Source organism: Equus przewalskii, chromosome 2 (genome assembly GCF_037783145.1).
Source record: "Equus przewalskii isolate Varuska chromosome 2, EquPr2, whole genome shotgun sequence".
NCBI lineage: Eukaryota > Metazoa > Chordata > Mammalia > Perissodactyla > Equidae > Equus > Equus przewalskii.
The window spans coordinates 26,274,252-26,281,650 of NC_091832.1; the positions used below are offsets into that span (position 1 = coordinate 26,274,252).

The 7,399-nt window shown below is 53.7% G+C and overlaps 1 long non-coding RNA gene across 1 annotated transcript in view; it reads right to left on the reverse strand.

The window, feature by feature from the left end:
* Positions 1–278: 278 nt before the first annotated feature.
* The window catches only part of LOC139079740 (uncharacterized), a 22,814-nt gene continuing 15,693 nt past the window's right edge, over positions 279–7,399 (reverse strand). Inside the window, exons 2-5 of the long non-coding RNA XR_011533636.1 lie at positions 3,185–3,744; positions 2,237–2,887; positions 1,435–1,561; positions 279–666 (exon numbers count right to left, since the gene is read on the reverse strand). This is a non-coding gene — a long non-coding RNA (uncharacterized lncRNA). The remainder of the gene's footprint in view (positions 667–1,434; positions 1,562–2,236; positions 2,888–3,184; positions 3,745–7,399) is intronic.

The following is a 7,399-nucleotide window of genomic DNA, read 5'->3' on the forward strand; positions in this document are numbered from 1 at the left end:
TGGTGACCACTCCCAGGGCCCTCCCCTGCGGTGACCTGCTCCGCTCCAACAACATTAGCTTGGTCTGCCCACAGACACTGTCCACCTACAGCCCCTCACCCACTGGCCAGAGCATTTCACGGCTACAGAGGCCCTTGGTGAGGTTACGAGTTATGTGATTGGGAGAACAGTCCCCATAGCTGGGGGGGAGTGGCACAAACTTCTCTGTTGTTCTGGAATTTCCATGCCTTGGTTTGGCTGCGAAACTAATGGAGTTATTAGAGGACATTTCAAAAGGAAAGGGTCATATTATTTTTATTGGTCTCTGTCAGTCAGGTTGCAGTCGACACGGACCAGCAGTTGGGCTCAGCGTGCACAAGACCATCTCAGAGTCCTACTCAGCCTGCAGCGAAGACGCCTGCGGGGCGAGGACAGCATTCTCGGGGGACCTGGAGGAGAACTCCGTCATCCCGCCACCGCGTCCCGGGAGGCTGACGATCCTGAGTCCTGCGGTTCTCAGGCAGGCGCTCCAGTAGTTTGTGGACAGTGTTATTTTCTTTGGACCATCTTTGGGCCTCTCGTAGGATACAAATAATCCTTAGAGCGTAGAGATTTCAAAAAGATACAGGGTATAAAGTCATTCTCGTTGTTTCCAATTAGCAATATTGTATCTACTGAAGCCATTTGCTGTAATAAAATGCAACAAAAAAGGCAGTTAGATCAAGAGAAGACATTTTCCATCATGGTTCACAGTATTAAGTACATCCAGGTGAAAAACTATATATATATATATTAGTTTTGTATATAGATAAAACTGTAAAAACTATAGATATAGTTTTATATATATGTGTATATACACACACTATATACGTACTGTATACTATATATAGTCTATATGCTATATATTATATACTATATATATACTATGTTCTCTGTACACATACTATCTATATATAAAATTTCTTCATTGAATTATTAGTTGAAGCTTTAAAGTCATATGTGAAATGTATAAATCTAAGGTGTATAATAAAACACATTGTTGACTCTAAGAGAAAAAATGAGTATAGAGAGGGTGACAGACACAGGACAGACCAAGGAGCTCTGATCCATGCGCAGTGCTTCAAGGAAGAGAAGGCAAGGACTCAGGCAAAGCAGTGTTCGAGAGCCCAGGTGTCCCACGAGGTCAGGCCGCCTGTACCGGCAACTGATGCCTTGCCCACACGGGACTTGAAGCTGAGAGCACAGATGCGATTCCTGCCTTCAGGAGCTCTCGAGCCTGTGAGGACCACAGGCAAATAAACAGATGATTAAAAGAAACTGGAGAAATTCTAGAAAAGAGGTTAGCATTCATCCTCTGGAGCAGATGTGTGTCAGACACTGGGCCCAGCCTCGCAGGAACCCTGGCAGGTTGCTCCTGTGGAGAAATGTGTCATCAGAGGGTTGAGGGTGACTTGCCCAAGGTCACGTGGCTGGCAAATGATAGAACCAGGATCTGAAGGCAGGTGTGTCTGCTTCCAAGTTCATCCTCTTTCTCCTTGAACGTGCTGCCTGCAGTCTCACATCAGCTCGAAGACCCATCACTCTGTAAGGAAGGTACCAGTGATGCTGAGTCCCATGGATCTTGTTCCAGCATTCACTCTGAGGGGCCTGGGTCTCCCTGGGGCTGGGGAGGAGGACAGGACTGGTCCCTATGGGAGGAGCACAGGTATGTAAAGACTTCATCTAGGGAGGGTTTCCATGCCCAGGCAAGTGAGGCTTAGAACAGCAAGCGCCTTCATCCAGCAAAGTCATGCCCCAAGGCAAAGGCTATTTGCAAGACGAACAATGGAGCATCTCAGACCACAGGCTGCATCCAGGATGTGCTGAGAATTCAGGACCACAGGACAGGGAGGGAGGCCAGCAGTGACAGGGGACAAGTGCCAGAAAAAAAAAGGGGAGGAAACAGGTCTCCTGAAGAAAGAGTATTTAAAGACCATCCTGTGTGGGACAGAAGGGAGACGCAGGCTGCCCGCCTCTGCTTTAGGTTGGCCCGAGGGGTCTGGCCGCCTCTGTTCAGACCATCTCTTGTAGCCCCAAGGACAGAAGACACGATGTGAGAATGATTGTGCTGGAGATATAACAATAGTTCTTTGAGTCTGGCACTGGGTCCCTGGGAGCTTGCCGAAGTCTCTCTCTAAGGCTTTGTATTATTAAAAACAAAACCAAACAGCAAAAAACAAAAAAGCGCATTTATCTGTTGGCCTTTTCATGGTCTTACCTGCTTCTAGTGCCTGTTGCTGTGACCTTGACCGAAGTCTCCTTCCCATGTCCCTGAGTCCCAGGTCTGTTAGCAGGTCAAGGAGAAGGGACTAGGGAACACAGCTTGGGGGCATCTTCAGAGAAGGAGCAGTGAAGAGCAGAAACAGAGTGGACAGAAGAGGGCCACCAGGGAGCACAGGGTCCTGGCTGACCAGGGAGAGGGTGGGCGTGGGGAGAGGGCGGGAGCTGACAGCCAAGGCAAGGACTTGCTGGTGAGGCCTTACCATGGAGAGAGTCTCACTAGCAGGGGGGCCAGGAGCCAGTTTGCAAAGGGGTAGAAAGCAAGTGGGGGGGGGGGGTGGGTAGTGAGTGCAGAGTCCTGGGGCGCTTGAGTCCCAGAGTTCTTGCATCAGCCCCCCAAACCCCAACGGCCTGTCTCAGACCCCAGCTCCAGGGGACCAACCTGCCCCACCCCCTCCCCACAGCCTTCTTTCTACCTCGGAGCCGGGCTTTCCTCCTGGAATACTCTCCTCCCCTCCCGACATCAGACCCCGGTGTGGTTTTCTTTTTCAAGACATTAAGGAGGTTTGACTATGAGTTCATTGAAATTTCTCCATCCTCAGTATACACTGGATATTACATGTCTCATCTTCTCCTTATTTTTTTCCTCCTAAAATGTCAAGATGCTCTTTTTTTAGAAGTACTGCATGGAGATAAAGGAGCTGAGAGGGTAATTTTATCCTATTTAAAGATAACCTGGAGCAGATGGGAGTAAATGCACCCACTTGGAGCCCATGATTTCTTCTCCCTTCTCCTCTGGGGTCCTGCCCTCCCTCCCACCCTCTCACAGGCTGCCAGAGTCTGCCTTCCAGGCATCCTGGGAGCCAGTCTAGGATGGCAGGGCGGGGAGGGCAGAGATGGGGACAGGCTGGCGCCAAGAGTGGGTACAGGACTCCAGCAAACGCACAGGGAGGAGGCTGGGAACCCGGCCTGCTGCGTCCCGAGGCCCAGGGTCCTGGCAGTGTGGCCTCCGCTGCCCTGCTCTTCACTCTGGGCCTGAGGGGAGGTGCAGGTCACTGGGGGAGGCCGGGTCGGCCACGCCCCTCCCCAGGAGCCCGCACGTGCCGCTGGGTCAGGCCAAGGAATTTGCTCTTCTGCCAGAGTCAGGGCTAGGAGGCCTGAGGCTCATTGTCCCACAGAAAACTGAAGACAGTGAGCAGGGGACGTCCCCGCGTCCCTCGGCCAGTTGGTAGCAGAATAGAACTCTACTCTGTTCGCGGGAACAGCGCTGCTTCTGCTCTTCCTCTTTGGCGGTTCCTGGGAGCGTTTCCAGGAATCCGAAATCTAGAAACCGCCTTTTGATATTAATATTGCATTTCTTCAATTCTGGGGCATACATTTCAAACTGTCCAAAAGAAGATGCTTCTTTCAATTGATCTAGACATTTAATTTCATCCTTCTTTCTGTTTTCTTTCCCCCTCAGAAGCTGTTATTAAATTGCTGAGGTAACTTCTGATAGATGGTATCCTAGAAGAAAGAAAATAGGTTAATGGTGAAAAATAGTTCGAGTGCTAAGAACTATTCTTTCCGTTGGTTTCTGTGTTCCCAGCACTGTGCTAAATGCTGAACTTGCCATTCCTCAGTTAAGCCTCTCAACAACCGCATGAGGTGGGGACGAGCGGAACCCCACTTCACAGCTGAGGAAACTGAGTCTCAGGGAGGTCCCCTTACCCGCCCAAGGTCACACAGTAAGTGGTGGACTTGCGATTCTATTTAAAGCCGGGCCACGTGGTTCCAGAGCCTGCAATGGACACATGACATCACCGTCTACATTTATATCACGATTACCACCTCGTTCACTCTCTCACTCACTAATGCTCGCTGGACACTGGTGTCACCAAACTGATGGTTTAGTGAGGGACATCAGTGTCTGCTTCCTGCCTGAGACCAAGTCAGCTTTCTCCCCCTGGGGCTGAGGGCCCCAGTAGTAGAATGAGGGGCTGGACCCTCAGAGCCTTCCCACTCAGATCTGATGTCCAGCCGGCCGAGAAGCATCCGTCCCCAAAGCAGCCAGTGCTTTTCCACCCCTGGTTTCCAGGAAAGCCCCCATGCCCAGGAATAGGCTGTGAGACCACACACTCTGCCCTTTCTGCCCACAGTGCCCAGCAGAGGCCGTTGCAATCCAAGGACAGTGTTTCCACTCTCGGGGGCCCCAGGCCCTCCCCTGCTGCCTCCTCAGCTGCTTACACTGGACACTAGACAGAACGCCCAGGACAGGGGCACAGCGTCACCTCCCACGAACTCCCCTCCTGCAGGAAACAGGTGCTGACTCCCTGGGAGAAGCCCGGGGCCCTGGGAACGGGGCACGTGCACATAACTGGAAGTATCTCTGACACCCTACTGACGGCTGTCCCCCACCACTCTGTGCACAGTTGAGACAGTAGAGAGCAGGAGCTTTCCAGAACTGCACTGTGAGCCCAGGACCAAGGCGTGTGTGGGGTGGGGGTGGGCATGGTGCATGGGGGCGGGCTTTTCAATGAAATGACGGACAGCTCTTGCTCTCCAGGTAGCACGTCTTCTGTGCCGCCACGGCAGACAGCTCTCTGAGTAACAGCAGATTTGTACGTCATGGGGACACGTTAGCCAAAAGATCAATGATGCTCTGGAACTGCTCTGCTGGTCCCCGGGGGCAGAGGAGCCTGGGGAGACGCCTGCAAATATCCAGCCAAAGATAGGCAGCTGCTGACAGATGCTGGATTCGCAATCACAGCGCATTGATTTCCAAAGTGATGCTGAAACTGAGTGAGTTTCACTGGCCTCCGTGTTTGGTCTTTGTGAAGAGGGGCCTTTTGTAATGAAGCCGTTCTGCTTTTGTAATGAAGCGGTTCCCTCTCTGGGGAGGCAGAGCAGGCTCTGGATCTGCCGTGTGCAGGGTGGGAGTGGGTGCTCCAGCAGAGCATGGGAGAGCCTGCTTTGCCATAACTAGCTATGCAACCCCGGGCGTGTTATTTCACCTCTGGGAGTCTCAGTTGCCTCCTCCAGGAGTAATAACAGAAACAGGATTATTTCTGTCTTACATCTCTATATATAATCAAATGACATAAGCCATCTATGTGTTTAGTGTGATGCCTGGCACATGGTAAGCGATCAATACATTTTTGAGTTATTCTCATTCATATGCCGCAGAACCCTAGAGTGAAAGGGAACATAATGCCAGCTTTTCTCTGAACAGAGGAGGAAACTGATGCCCAGAGAGGTTAAGCGGCTTGACCAAGGTCACACAGCTCAGCCAGACTCAGAGCTTGGCAGGTCAAGGCCAGTTCAGGTTCCCCCTCCCACACCAGGCCAGGAGGGTCTATGGGGCTGTGGTCCACGTCTAACACTGCCTGTGGTGGGACAGGAACTTGGCTGGGCGTTAGGACACTTGGGTTATTTAGGCTCAAGTCTGCCACGAATTTGCTGTGTGACCTTGGTCAAGCCGAGTGTTTTAATGCCCAGCCTAGGTCCTTAAAATGGTGTCTTCAGAGTGTGAGGGCATTAGTCGTCCAGCCTGGCGGGGCCTGTGCGTTCGCCCTGCGGCTGCTCAGAGCAACCCTTAGTGGGGCGTCCAGGCCCTCGCCGAGCCCTGAGGGAGAGGTAGGATCAGACAGCCTCCCGCTCCAGCCCGGGTTTCTCCCGCGGGGGACGGGGGTCTGAAAATCACAGGCTGTCGGACAGAGCAGGGCCCCCGAGTGATCTGTTGAAGGCCGGCTGGAGCGAGTGGTGAGATTCAGAACACTAAACAGGGAGCGGGTTCACGGTGACGGCACGGTGGAGCAGGAGTGAAAACACGCATGAGAGGGTTGCGTGAGCACACGCTCCAATCCCATTTCAACACCAGGAAATCGGGCACAGAGAGGTCGAGCGGCCTGCCCGAGTGCAGAGCAATTCACCAGAGCCCGAGTCAGGAGCGGTCTCCCAGCTGGGAACACAGCAGGGGAAGACCGAAGAGGAGCAAGGGCCACAGAAGGAACTTCAAGGAGCCACCAGCAGCGGGCCCTGGGGCCGGGCCAGAACTGCAAGGAGGACTCAGATTGGAGACCCGCGGTTCTTCAGGGTTTCCGAGCCCCACAGCCTGTGGGGTCACAGCATCAAGGGTGTATGAGAGACTTGAAGGAGACTGGCCATCCCCGCATTCTGCTCAGTGGCAGCAGAGCCCCCCAGAACGCAGAGGCTGCCTGAACCCCCACCCAAGGTCTCAAGGAGGCACCTGGCAGAACAGCCCCACCCCACTCTCACACCCTGCTGCTCCCCCGGGGCCTCCCCCACATCCCCCTCCTTTCTCTCCCGCCTTCCCCCCTTCCCTTCCATGCCTGGGGGTTTATTTTCAGAACCTCAGAATCCTTCCCAAGCCGCTGACATTTACTCTTTGGAATTAGAACATTTTCCATTTCTCCTTCCCAGAGCGAGGCTGCTGGGTGAGAGTTCCCGCTTCCCGCCTGCCCTTCCTGAGGTGAAGGGCCCGAGCAGAGCCAGCTTTTGTCAGCACAGTGCTGACTGTGTCCGCCTGCAATTCTTAGGCACCCGCTGTGCACCAGACCTTTCTCACGCATTACCACAGTCACTCCGTGTAAAAACCCTGTGGGGTTGGCGTCACCGTCCGCACACGACAGATGGATGAGCCGAGCCGTGCAGCACTTCAACAACAAGTCTGAGGTCACAGGCAAGTGAGAGGCAGAGCAGGGGTAAAACCACACCTCTCTGGCTCCACAGTCCATTCCCCTCCTCTGTGCTCGGCCTTCAAGGTCCACGGGTGCAGGTGCACTGAGGAGGGGCAGCATCTGGGGAGACCAAGCGTTTAGGGGACAGGGCACCAGGCAGAGGGAACAGCAAGAACAAAACATCTGAATGGTCAGTCAAGGGTGAGGTGGCAGGGGCACCTGCCCGGGTGAGTCATCAGCCTCGGATTTATGGCCTCGGGAGCACGTCTCCGTCCAGGGTTGCCAGGACGCCTCTATTTGGACGCATCAAGACAGTTTTCTCTGCCGTCCCCGAGCAGGTAGGTGAGCCACCATGCCGGGTGGCACAGTGGAATGTTGACGGGCCAACAGTGACCCAGAGAAAGACACTCCATTCAGTGAGCCAGTGGTTTCCAACCGCCCCAGACCTCCCCAGGGCCTTGGTTTCCCTCACAGCTCGCTGT